Raw genomic sequence first — 14,466 nt, 5'->3', positions numbered from 1 at the left:
TCAGATGTACTGGTTTCAGTGGGATTCAGAAAGCTGTAGTGGATCAGACAGGCAGCAGACCACCAAATACATTTTTTGGTGCAAGTTTGACTTCGCAAAGTGCTTTGGAGCGTCCTGTCAGTCTAACCACTGAGCTGGTTGTCACCAGTTGTCATATAAAACCCACTTTTCTTAACACTGTCAATCCAGTTGAGAAGTGGTTCGTTTTATTGTGTAGAATAAGAGAAGATAATACTTCAAAAAAAATTTTTTTTTGTCAGCTCATGAGGCACCCACTTCTTGAGCTATTTTACCTCTTCAATTTGCTTCAAATGTCAAATGACTATAAGATGGTTAATGCTGAGTACTTTAGCAACCTCTCATGCAGTTGTAAGAGGATCAGCTTTGATCTTCTCTGTAAAACTTCTTAAACCACCACTGCACTGTATGTTCGTTAGCAGTTCCTGGGCCAAAGGTGTTGTTGTTGTTGCGAGTTTTCTCTACTTTATGACCCATTTTGAACCTGAATAAGAAAATCACTTGAATTTGCTTTTTGTCTAACATCATTTCCCTAGTTTAAAACAAGTAATGTCATTAGCAAAAAACATAAAGCGAGAAATGTGCATTAAAATGATATATAACATAACCACATTTCAGAATGTATTCCAATACCAAATGGTAAACTTCAGCAGTGCAAAATTGCAATTACTTTTACACCAACCTAATAACCATCCTCATCCTTGTCCCCTTATCCTTCTGCCTTCCGTCCTCTCCCAGCATCAGAGTCTTTCCCAGTGAGTTGGCTCTTTGCATCAGGTGGCCAAAGTATTGGTGCTTCAGCATCAGTCCTTCCAATGAATATTCAGGACTGATTTCCTTTAGGATTGACTGGTTTGATCTTGCAGTCCAAGGGACTCTCAACAGTCTTCTCCAATACCACAATTCAAAAGCATCGGTTCTACAGTACTCAGGCTTCTTTATGGGCCAACTCTCACATCTGTACGACTACTGGAAAAACATAGCTTTGGCTATATAGACCTTTGTCGTCAGAGTGATGTTTTTTTTTAATAGGCTGTCTAGCTTGTTGGCAATTTGATCTCTGGTTTCTCTGCCTTTGTAAATCCAACTTGTACATCTGAAAGTTCTTGGTTCATGTACTGTTGAAGCCTGGCTTGAAGGATTTTGAGCATTACCTTGCTAGCATGTGAAATGAGTGAGGTGAGGTGAAGTCGCTCAGTCGTGTCCGACTCTTTGCGACCCCGTGGACTGTAACCTACTAGGCTTCTCCGTCCTTGGGATTCTCCAGGCAAGAATACTGGAGTGGATTGCCATTTCCTTCTCCAGGGGATCTTCCCGACCCAGGGATCGAACCCAGGTCTCCCGCATTAGAGGCAGATGCTTAATGAGTACAGTTGTACAATAGTTTGAACATTCTTTGACACTGCTCTTCTTTTGGGATTGGAATGAAAACTGACCTTTTCCAGTCCTGTGGCCACTGCTGAGCTTTCTGTATTTGCTGACATATTGAGAATGCAGCACTTCATCTTTTAGGGTGTTAAATAGCTCAGCTGGAATCCCACCTCCACTAGCTTTGTGCGTAGTGATGCTTCCTAAGGCCCACTTGGCTTCACCTCCAGGATGTCTGGCTCTAGGTGAGTGACCATGCCATCATGGTTATCCAGGTCGTGAAGCCATTTTTTGGTATAGTTCTTCTGTGTATTCTTGCACTTCTTAATCTCTTCTGCTTCTACTAGGTCCTTACATTATGTTTCTGTCAATAGTGAATAATCCTTTGAAAGTTGCCTAGAATCTTCCGGTTTTGGTTGATTGTTCATGACTGATACATAGTATAATGTTAAGAGGAACAGTGAAATACTGCCAGAAAATGCATGAGCTGGAACAGCTAAAGACTAAATGTATCCTACGCCAGAAGCAAACTATAGACTAGTTGTAATCCCTTCCAGTTGAGCAGCCATTGATAAAGGGCTATGTGTTACTGCCTGTAGGTGGTCTTAGTCATTTTTAAAGGGTCTGAATTTTTAGGTACTTTTCTACAGATGGCTAAAAAGCTATAATTTGCATTTCCTATTAATTGTTTTTTTTCCTATAGATTTAAAATAATATAATTGTGTACTTGTTTTTGAAGAACTAATTTCTTAAAACTTTATTAAGTTAAAACTTAAGGTCCTGGACATGGTTAGCTTCACCCTCCTCTAAAAGCTCATCTTAGATCTATCTAGCCATAGGTAACAGAATCCTTGAAAGGAATTTCTAAACATAAGGAAATACATGTATTTGAATCGATATTTTTATTATTTTGTTTCCTGTAGAGCCCTTCTTAAACTTAGGAAATAACTTTAGCAATGTTGTCCAATAGAAATATGTGAGTCAGATTTAAAAAGTTAAAGATGATGGGGGAGATTGATTTTAGTAATATTTTACATGATATATTCAGTATAAAATTCCACAGTGTAGTTTAGATTTTTTTTTTTTTTGTATGCATCTTTAATAATAGCACCATCTCAGTTTGGTTGCCAAGTATTCATTGGTTAAATTAAATTGCCATACCATAACAACTACATTTTGATTAATGGAAAAATATTTTATACAAGATTTTCATTTAAACCAAATTAAAATCAGTTTCTCAGTCATACTAGACACATTTCAAGTGCTCAAAAGCAAGTGTCAGCTTTTATCTGACAAACAGGTCATATATATATTTCTCATGTGTCATGGATCAGTGCATGAGTCTCAAACACAACTATTTTGAATTTTAAAAAGTGCTGCTGCTGCTGCTAAGTCGCTTCAGTCGTGTCCAACTCTGTGCGACCCCAGAGACGGCAGCCCACCAGGCTCCCCCGTCCCTGGGATTCTCCAGGCAGGAACACTGGAGTGGGGTGCCATTTCCTTCTCCAAAAAGTCCTGCTAAAAACATCCATTTAAAGACCAATACTAATGCTGTCATCTGAATCTCATTATGAAAACTCTCTCTGATGTACTTAAAGATGCCTTTTGATAGTTCTCATTATACTGTCAGTTTATGAGGTAAAGATGTTAAATTTTACTTTTCTTTCTTGAGTATAAGTTTTGACATGAAAGTGACCCTAACATACAATCTTTAAAAGCAACTCTTTCCCCAGCTTTATTGAGAGCAACTGGCATGCGCCTCTGCCAGTCACATAAGTCGAAGGTGCACAGCATAATGGTCTGGTTGACATATGGTGACATGATTACACAGCAAGCTTAGCTAGCCTCCATCTTAAACGAAAAATATTCTCCTTGTGATAAGAACCCTTTTAACAACTTGCCAGTGTTAGCTATAGGAATCTTGACATGCAACCTTTTAACAGTGATTAAGGTCTATTATTTTGTGTCTCACTTTTATTTGATGTTTTCTATACATCATCTGGTGTGAATGGTCGTTTATAATGGCCAAATGGCATAAAAAGGCCATTTAAAAGAAAAAATCCATTATTCATGCTGGATTTTGCAAAGATATGGGGGAACATAATACACAATGTCTTTCATAGGCCATTCTTTTTAATATACTGTATTACTCTGTACACAGGTAACTCAACAGAATGAAAAAAACACCTACAGTTGAACATTGGCTCTTGAAAAACTGTAAACATTTGGTTCCACGATTGGATTCTGTTAGATCCCAAATGTGTTGGCTCAGTGGTGTGAAAAAGGAAGCACAACGGGCAAGTTGCCGCTTTCCCAGTCATTCCAGTAGATGGTGGTTTACCTGAGTTTTAGATGTGCAATGTTCCTGACTGCAGCGAAGAAACGGCCTCTGAAGATTCCTGTGTTTAAGCACCTTCCCCACCTGTCCACCCGTTTACATCCTTACAGTGGCCAGTAAAGCTCGGGGTCGCCATGAGTTGGAAGAAACACTGGGTTGACGGATCTACTGTGAGCTGTGTTGAGACTGCTTTAAAATCTGTCGTTCAGTGCACTGAATAGTCACCTGCCCAAGATACAGAGCTTGTTCTGTATCAGCTTAAATAGTGTAACCCTCTGAAGAAGAAGTTAATTGTGATAGCTATAGGGTAGGAATTGGAAGAATCAGATGGAAATGCACTGACAATTCCCACGTTATTCATCTCCAAGAGATTTTCATAAAGATGCTCAGCAACATCTGAAAAGATACACGACCATGGAGATACACCTATAACTGTGTTTACCACAACGTGATACATTTAACATGGCCTATTTTTAGAAGCCCACACACGTAACAGTTTGTAAAGTTTCAAAGTAACAATTTCCATGCTTTTAAATAGCTCTTCATAATTGTGAATTTATAATAGTTTGAATTTTATGTGCAGCTTTGTTTATGAGAAGCAATACTTTGTAATTTGATAATATTTCAAATTATTTTTAGCCTTTTCATTTGAACTATTGCTTGATTACTGTAACTCAACATGACTTTCCTATTGAGAATCAAAAATTAGGATTCAATAGTAGGGATGCAGATCTTAAGTCCTTCTCATACAGATCATTAAAGTTTTTATTTTTATGTTCCACAGTGGGAGAAAAACATGCTCTACAAATGTGCAGAAAGTAGACAGGCAGAAAAGCCTCTTTGTCTGGCATTTCACACTTCACATGCTTTGAGTTGAATTTCAGGAGACAGCTTTCGTTATTGTCAATAAATTTTTAAACATACATATGTAGCTCTAGGTGCTGATTTTGCTGTAATGGAATCCTGAAGAATGCATGGAGCCGACATGAATTCTTAGCAGGACTGCTGTGGGCTTGAATGAAGGTAGATATGCTGGATCTCAGTTTACAGTACTCCGTAAGTGTGATTCTGTATAAGACAGGTCTTCACCTGTACATGAATAGCTGATGTACCAAAATGAACTTTGAGGCAGTTCTCTGGCCTAGACCCAGAAAGCAGTCCTAGAGTAAAAGTCCTCCAACGTATCTGCGTTGGTGATCCTGAAGAAAAATTATGCTCACACCTTTGTCACTTGAAAATGTTATTTCTTTTAATATAATTATGGAGATAATTTTCTGTCAACAGGTTATATAAAAATCTGTTTAAATGTTGAAAATATATTTATTGATGAGACTATGAGCACTGTCACAATATATTGGCTTTATTCTAGCATCATTCTCATACCTTGTCTGAGAATATTAGAAATACAGATTTAATATAGTTAACTCAGTCTCCTGATTACAGTGGAGGTGGGTTATAGATTTTTGTAACACACCTTCAGCAATGTATTGAAACATGCCTTTTAACCTAATGATTGATTTGATTGATATATTTGAAAAAAAATATTTTAGCACATTTGCAAATCTTAAATCATGTATCAATTTTATGTCTTTGAATGCTTGTTCATATCATGTTTTGGGGTTTGTTTCATTTATTGACATTTAGAAAAATACAGAAGGATCTGGCGTCATATTAACAGCAGAAGCACTGGAACTTTCATATGTCTAGAGGGAACTGCTACCCACTTAGCATTACAGCTGGGGTTCCATCAAGAGGCAGTGCTCCCTTTTAAACGGGTCTTGTAACCTGTTTTCCTGAGCCATGTTGTAATAAATCTCTAGCAGATGATGCAGGGTGTTCAGAACCATGTGAATCCTTGAGGAGTGAATCCATGGCTGTAAGCACAAGCCACCCTGGCACTCTGTGAAGGTTGTCCTCATACCTGAAGATAGGAGGTGAAAGCAGAATCTCACTAGCAGCCCCCAATGGCCATTCTCTGGTAACAACTTTCTCCAACACCCCTCCTCCAGATGCAGGTTCCTCCTTCCACAAAATTACATGTTACTGGAGGTCATCAACCTTCCGAGTTCTCACAAATAATAGAGTTTCAGATAACTGCAGTCCGTTTGTCCAATGGAATCCTCATGTTAATTAAAAATCAGTTTCAGAGCCCCCCCAAATCTATATCAATGTAAATATGGTTTCCTTTTTATCTTTGCCCCTAAAAAAATGAACATCTCTGCCCTTAGTATAAATTTGAATATATTTAGGTAGGACGGTGCTTATATATGATCGTGTTTCCAGTTCCAAATTTGCCCATACTACTAATGTGGTTTATTTGACAGTTATATTGCTGTTAATATATCATTTCCATGTCAAAAATCCCCAGACAGCTGCTTGCTTATACTGAATCAATTTATAAGTTAACTTACCAATCTAGTCTCAACTCAGTATACTTAAAATAGGGAAACAAGTAGGTGGTGACTTAGTTGTTTGGAGGTTAATGTTACTGCTCACTTGACTGTCAATTTTAAATATTTCTTTTACTAATACAACTAAAATTATGTACATATAATCAATGAGGCCTGTATAGAAAAGGTATTCCTAATGGTTTAAAATTCTAATGGTACTGTAGTGTAGCAGCAGTGCGTGGAAGAAATACCTGGCTAAAGAAGAATTTTAAAAGATGAGAATTGCTCACTTAGAGTATATTTTACAGGCTGAGTCTGTGAGCAGCATAAAAACAATCATTCTTTAGTTCTTCGTTGTAGAACTGGTACATTTCTATACAATGCACAGTTGATCAGGAGTAGTATTTCCACAGTGAAAAATATGGGGGCTTTTCTTATTATATGGACACAGAAAATTTATTACTCTGTTTAATGAGGGAGGGAAAAGAAGCCTTGTTTCTACAAAGCTGAAATATGTAGCAGTATTTGTTAACTCAAGGCATGACCTCTCTCTGTCATAAAATGTGTTAGATTGGAAAGCATACTTTGGCCATAGCAGACACTAAGAATTAAAACTCTTGGATCAGTGGAACAAAAATGAATAGGCAGCACTTTCTCTGTTTGAAATGGGACCAGTATTAGAATTAATACATTTAAATTTATACATTCCCTAAGACTGTTTTTAAGTTGCATTCATTGTGTATGTAAGAAAAGCCTTTTCTTTCACTAAATACAAGGTTTTCTTTTTAAACCTTTATAATTTTTTTTTAAACCTCTATGACATCAACCTGTAAAGTGCTCATGGGTTGCAGGCCTTATCAGGGAATTGAAATTTATATACATAACACCAAATTATTTGTAAAAAGTCTTTTTGAACAGCTATAAAACATTTAAAAACTGTGGCAGATGCAGTTATCACACATCCATTTGATAGTGAAAGCAGAAACCCAAACAAGTTTTACCTAATTCTTGCACTGAATTTAAATAATACAAAGTTAAATGTGCATTTTAAACAGATTTTATTTCTCATTTATTGGTTAGCATAGAACAATGCTTAGTGTTAGAGAGTTGATCACAAGATGGGTTTTAGGTGGGAGATGGTAAGAGAGCAGAAGCACCTTACTATGGAGCATGTTGCATTCATTTAGCGCTACTGAACAATTCAGTAGTGATTTCTGAACTTTGCTGCAGAGTGCTCTTTATTTAAAGCACATAAAAGAGTCTCTGCATAATTGCTTTGTAAAGTGAAGCAATGGTATTTTTTATCCTATAAATATAGTCTAATTTAAAAGTTTTTCCTACAAAATGAGTTTATATTGTTGCCTAAACTGTCATCTATGTAAACAAAGGATTTTTAAAAAGGCGAGAGAGGGAGTCTCGATTGTGAGAGTGTGTGTGTGTGTGTTTCATGTTTGTTCATTGAATTATTTCAGAGATATGTTCATTCTAAAAATTTCTGTTTTACCCACAGTAAATGTACAGCTTGATAGTGGAGGGATTTAATTGATTGAATTCCAAATTCATAAGTGTCTCTCCCCCTCTCCAAACACATGGATTACACCACTGTAAGGTGTATGTACATAAAGTGCCTCTGAGGCTGATATATTAAATATATTATCAATGTTATACTGAATCTTGAAGCAGTCTTGTTTTGAGAGTAAGGAGAAAGTTTGGGGTTTTTTGGTCAGCTGTGACTAAGAGAGGCTCCAGTTGGTGAGTTCAGGAAAGTCTCTGGAAAGTGATTTGAGATGTATAGAAAAGGTACGGGTGTTGGTTCAAGAGTTCAATTTTAAGAAGGGAAGTTTTGTTTTTTAAACTTGCATGTTCTATGGTTAACTATCAACAAGTTATTCTAGCTTTTCCCAATACTAATTATATTGATTTTAAGAATTCTCCATAATCACAAGATGACATTATCCCTTCATTTGTGACCAAAGAAGGGGAGACAGAACAACCCATGCAGGTGACTTCCTCCTACTTCCTCAGCTTGGACAGGATCCCCATTGCGCCACTGAATTTCCTATTGTACTGTATGTCTTGCCAAGTGTGAAACCATAATATAATTTATGAAGAACTGAAGGCTACCGATCCTTCTGCATGAATAAAAAGCCCATTTGGGCTAATGAAACTGACATGTCTTTTAGCCATTCCGGTTAAATGAAAATTTTAATGGCAAACCAGTTCACCACTTACTAGCTTCGTGCAATATTATAGTGGTAGAGGCAGAACACTAGCCGTTGTGCTTGGCTTTTCAGGATGGCTTTAACACCGTTACACTACAATGGACAGTGCACAAAATGTATTGTAAATGGCAGCTCTTGCAGATTTACAGTACTTAAATATGCTCAGTTAACATTCTAAAGTATTAAAAGTACAGAGAAGAAAAACTTAAGCATTTAGAGCAATACTGCAAGATCTCTGGTAATGTTCTGACTGTTGCCTTTTGCTCTTTAGTGCAACTTTCTGCATCGTAATGACTGTATCGCTGCATATTTCATGTTTTTTACACTCATGACTTCAGAGTTAAGTACTTGTACACCAAGTATTGCAATCACCTTTCTCTTCTTGTACATGCAACGTAACAACATACAGTTTTGGTGCTTAACAATATTCTTTTTTTCTTTAATAAAAGATATTTATTGAGTTAAGCTCATTTTGTTTGTTTAAAATCATAATGATGGTATATAATGGCACTTCCTTTCTAGTAAGAAGGAGCAAGCTATACATTTGTTTTTACATGATGAGCAGGGTTCACACTCTCCACCTCTGTATCTCTGCCTCTTCCTGACCACTGTTTGTAACAAAATACAGTTTAGGAATGTTTTTAGCAGTCAGTTTGTGATCATCTAAGTTGGGGAAGATTGTTGTCTTCACATTCAGTAACAGGACTCTGAACTAGAGCCTAGCAGGTTCCCCGAGCCGATGCTGCCTTGCTGCAGCCCTGGCACAAGAGGCCGAGTCTAAATGGACCTTCACTGATGGACTTGGGTCTCGGATTCCACCCAGGGCCTGAGTAAGGGCTCCAGTCCCTCTCTGTACCCCACACAGCTCAAGTCAGTTTCATCTCCTTGGATAATTAACTTTTTGTAGATGGCTGTTTTTGTTGTTGTTGTTGTTTTTAATCAGGGCTCGTCTCTGCTTGAGAAGATCCACATTCTTGTATTACATCCTTTTTTCCTTCCCTTCTCCCTTCCCCAGGCCCTCATTTATAAAATGATGGGCCAAGTAGGAAATGGCACTTTTTCCGGTCTCTAGGGCTAAGGGAGCCATTTCTCCCAAGGACGGACCTCACTCCTTTGTATCCCCTCCATAAATGTATACAAAATAGAGGGCTTTGATTACTAGATGGCCTTTCTATGAGTGTTTAGAGAATGTAGTTAATAGAAGTGCTTTAGCCAAAAGGACAGAATATCACATTCAGCCTCAAAATGAATGGACTTAATTCAAGTCTCGACACAATAGATGGCAGTCCATCTTTGTGAAAATCATGCTGTGGCTGGTTTGGAATGGGCTTACTCGGTGACCTACCTGGACAGCTGGAAACCTCACCTGGAAATCTAGGCCCTGTAGAATTCCTTAGTCCTCTGTGATGCCGTCATTCATCCTGACCTTGCTGAGTTCTATAAACTGGTTGAAACTTCATTAATTCTTTGCTGCAGGAAGCTGTGTGGAAGAGGTTTAAAATTCTTTGATGCAAAACCACCAGCATTCCATCACATTCTGACAGTTACTGAAGTTTAATCATGTTTCCCAAACACTGTCCTTCTGCCAAGTGGATACTCTCTGCACAGACACCCACAACGTGGCTGCTCACCAGGACCTTAGTTCTTCCTCACTGCTAACATCTTCTCCTGATCTTACTAATAATCTCAGTTGTTCACAAGAGCTCACCAGTTTTACACTCTCATAATTCTCCAAACTCTGCTATTTGTCAGCTTCTTCGCCTCTGACAGACGGCTGACCCCTCTCATTCTTCTGCAGTTCAGACGGGTCCATCTCTAGGCATGGTCCCCTCCTCCTTTCCCTCATTCCTGCCTCTTTCTTCCACCTGCTCTTCCTGTTGCTATGGGTAACTTCATCATCGTCATGTACACTCAGGCCAGTAAGTGTCCTCCACCCTGTCATTCCAGTGGCCAGGCCTTGCTTATTGCCTCCAGGCTGGTTAAGGAAATCCTGTACCAATGCTGCAAGGTTTTCTGTAGGTCTCCTAAGCCTACCCCCAGTATCTACATTTTTATGCTCAGCTCATGCCTTTCCACCTGCACACATGTCTGAAATGTTCTTTTGGAAAGCAAAGCAGCAAAAGGAATAATTACAGAATCAAATCTTCACAAGTCATTTGAGGCATAAGAAAGGGATTTAGGTATTGTCTGGGGTGACAGCTACCAAGTGTCAGGGAGCTTTCCTTTAACCCTACCCCTCAGTTACTCCCTACAGCATCTTCAACTTCCTCTCCACCCTAACCCTGTTAGGTGCCAGTGTGCTCAGGATTCAGTTCAGACTGAGAAGAGTACTTCATTTTAGGTTAAAACCAGGTCTGAGTTTACCTGTGTCAAGATGCGCTAGAGAAACTCTTGATCACTAAAAATTTTCAAGGATAAAAACAAGTATCAACGACATTAAGAGGTGACTTCAAATAAAGTCAGTCCAGAAAAAAACCATTAAGTTCAAACCTCTTGAGAGGCAACTTATTTTAAGACATAAATGAGTTGTAGAGCAGATTCCTTTGAAGTGCTTTGAGCACAACACGGGGCTAATAAGCTGTATGGACTTAGGAACTTTGTTACCTGGAATGTAGGTCCCACGAGGAGTATCCTGGGGACACATACATGGTCATATATAAAACTCCTAGACCACTATATGTCTCACTTCCCATGCGGTCCCCAAGCTGTAGACTCATTGGTGCTGACTCAGCCTCAGCAACTTATCTGCCTTCATGTGCTGCTACAGCTAGGAAATTCCGGGTGACTGCAGCCAGTTTGTTTCAATCCTGAGTAAACGTCTCAGTCTATTTATATGGTCATCTGGAACCCTTTTATATTGAAATAATACTTTAAAGTTCTTTTATCAAGTCATTGCAAGTCTATAATACTGGTTTTTGAGGAAAAGCCTTGAGCAATTAAACCTACTGCCCAATTTCTGTCAGAATAGTTTATTATCAAGAACAATTAAAAAGTTATTTATCCCCAAGGGCACTGAACTTCCTCCACCAACGGATGTTTTGTGTAATCGAAGATGGTAAGTTTGCAAACTACAAAGAAATATTGTTTGTAACCATTTTCCAATGGAGAGAAAATGAAATCTAGCAGGAATCAATCATACAGTTATTCCTAAAACTTCTTATGAAAGATTTAGAATAAGAAGCTCTACTCTGAATTTTTTTTGCAGATATTCTATAGTGTATAGTATATATTTAAGCTAGAATAATAAATTAACATTATTGACTTGGGGGAGGAGTAAGATGAGGGAAAGTAGCCAACATGGGCGTTTTGCTATACAATCATATTCAAAATTACATTATGCAAAAGCCACACTATGGTTCTACTGGAAGCAGTCCAGTTGGCAACAACAGCCCATAAATGTTTTAGGCCAAGATTATCTTTTTCATGCTTTAAAGACCCAAAGCTCTGGAATCTTCTTTAAGTGAATGTTGAGTTCCAGTGGCTCAAATCTCAATTTAAAAATTCTTTGGTCTCACTTATAGGCCACTTCGTGACCCATTTCTTTTCAAAAATAGGATGGCCTGCCCCTACAAGTGTGTGGGTCAGTGCCAAGTTTTTGAAGTGGAAGATTAACTCTTCCAATAGCCATAAGAAGATGCAACAGTAATTTCGCTGTGACCCAGCACTTGCTAAAAGGGTTTTCCATTTTAATTAGGAATTTCAAATATTACCTAAGCTTTGGTATTACATTAAGGTGAATCATCAGAAGGCAGCACCTAGAGTATTCTCTCCCCAACTCCAGCAGCGCTCTCACTGCACTGTATAGAAGCATGACGAGTCTATGCTTTGGTTTTCACAGATAGTTGCGATGAAGCAGTAAGTAAGTACTGCTAGACTTTACTCGCTGTCTTAATACTTTGTCTTCTTACTCTCACCTTTCCTTATGGTTCTAAATGGCCTCTGTGTCAATGATTCCCAATTTTATCTGTCCTATATGCCTCTTCTCGGGCTTCCCTGGCTGCTCAGCTGTAAAGACTCCACCTGCAGTGCAGGAGACACGGGTCTGATCCTTGGGGTGGGAAGATGCCCTGTAGAAGGGAATGGCAGCCCACTCCCGTATTCTTGCTTGGGGAATCCCCCGGACAGGAGCCTGGTGGGCTACAGTGCAGAGGCTTGTGAGAGTCGGACACGACCAGTGACTAAACCACAAGCACCACCGCATCTCAGAATACTAGATCTGCGTGTATTCAACTGCCCAGCGATCTCTTGATTTGGACGCTTCATACATTTCAAAGATAACATGTCCAGAATGGTTCCTGTGACCCCCCCACTCTGTTAAAACCTGTAGGGAAAGAGCAAATTAGCCAAGATGGCGTGGTCAGGCTTTCTTGCCCCACATTTTGTAAGGAATGATTATGTAGCAGCTGAGCTCACACACAGCACTGCGCGTGTGTGTCACAGGGGCTCACTTCATCCTGGCTGCTTTGTGCCGTAGGCCTGTGCGAGCTCACCTAAAAAGCGGTGGCAGTCCTGCTGCCTCATGGCTGTGTCCGCTGGCTCAGCCACAAGAGGAGAGAAGAGAGCGAGCCTGCTGCTGTGGCTGCTGTGCCAGCCAGGAGAGAAGAAACGCCTCTGCAGCTCCTGCGCCTCCTGGAGTTTTCCCCAGCCTCTTAGCTCGCGCCTTGCCTCCCCTGGGTTCAGAGAACACTGCACGAGATACAGCAGGACAACTGGCGTCACGAACAGGATAGGCCAAACAACCCTTCCAGGTTTACCTTTTTTTTCCACACTTCATCCAGTTCTGCAATCCAGAGCCTGTTGGTACTCTTGCTGCCTTTCTCACCTTCAGCCTCCTTGTCCAACAAGTCCTGGCCACCCCGACTCCGGCATTCACCCACTGCGTTCTCTGTCCCTCACCCCCACTGGTCCACACCCGTCTCAACCAGGCTACTCCTTCCTACTTGTTCTCCACGCAGAAGTGCTGAGAACGTGTCTCCACTATATAAAACTCTCCAGTTCCGAAAGCCTCAACTCTCCTTCCTGTGGACACAAGGCCAAATGTGATTCGGTCCTTCCTATCAGCCTCATGACTTACTCAGCTCCAGCATTGTGTCTAACTGTTCATTACTTTGGGGCCTTTGCCCAAACTGTCCTCTTCCTAGAATGTTCCTTGTTTTAGTAAGGCCAACGTCTTTATGTCCCTCAAAATTCATATGTCCTGATTTACAGTATGTGTCCATTTTTGGAGACCTTAAAAATAAGGTCTTTAAGGTGGGCCTTATTCCACTGAGACAGGAAGTGGGGAAATTTAGACATAGACACCCCTCTTTGACCCAGTTGAAATGTGTGTATCCTTGAATCGGGACACATGCAAGGATGTTTATAGAATGCATCGTTCCTAATAGCCAAGAACCCAATAACCCAAATGTTCATCAGCTGATGAATGGACAACTGATATACCCCTAAAATGTAGTATGGTCATACGATGGAGTACTGTAGAGTAAAAATGAAGATAGCTTCACAAAACAGTTTGGACGAATCTCACTGACAAAAAGTTGAGCAAAAAGCAATACTATCTAGTATACGATTCCAATCAAAAGTTTTTTAAAAATAAGCAAAACCATAGTGTCTAGGATTAATTATTTAGGTGGTAAAACAATAACCAAAAAAACAGGCTACTGGCACAAAGGTCATGATGGCTGCGCATATAGGGGGGAGGAGAGCTTCATGATTAGAAAGGCGCACACCGCTTTTGGGGGGCTAAGCTTTTATTTTTGACCAGGGCAGTGGTGAGGTGGGGTTTGCTTTATAATAATTCAATAAGCTGTGCATTTATGTTTTGTATTTTTCTGATTCTGTATTACATTTCCAATAAAAAAGGTGTTTTAAAAAACCCTAGTCTAGAGTTCTTTTATTAGAATTCTAGAAATTGCTTTTAGAATTCAGTTGCCAAAAACTTCTCTCTGCAAAATAATTTGCATGCTTGCTCTACAAAACAATGAGAACCATATAATCTAACATTTCACTTTTTTCCATTAGTTGACAGGAAGTCAGAGCCAAATTTAGTATTGCAATGGAAAAACCAGTTCATCTCAGACTTCTTATCTACACAGCTTCTTTTAATTGGCTTTTCCTTTAATTGGTGTGTGTG

The 14,466-nt window shown here is 39.4% G+C and overlaps 1 protein-coding gene across 1 annotated transcript in view; it reads left to right on the top strand.

Moving 5' to 3' along the window:
- Window positions 1–14,208, top strand: part of JMY (junction mediating and regulatory protein, p53 cofactor) — an 83,415-nt gene extending 69,207 nt beyond the window's left edge. The window contains 1 exon segment of the mRNA XM_018053673.1: window positions 3,548–14,208. The gene's annotated coding sequence lies outside the window, so the exon portion shown is untranslated.

Source organism: Capra hircus, chromosome 10 (assembly GCF_001704415.2).
Source record: "Capra hircus breed San Clemente chromosome 10, ASM170441v1, whole genome shotgun sequence".
NCBI classification, from domain to species: Eukaryota; Metazoa; Chordata; class Mammalia; order Artiodactyla; family Bovidae; genus Capra; species Capra hircus.
Note: the sequence above shows the minus strand (reverse complement) of the source record. Positions and strands in the feature narration are given on the sequence as shown.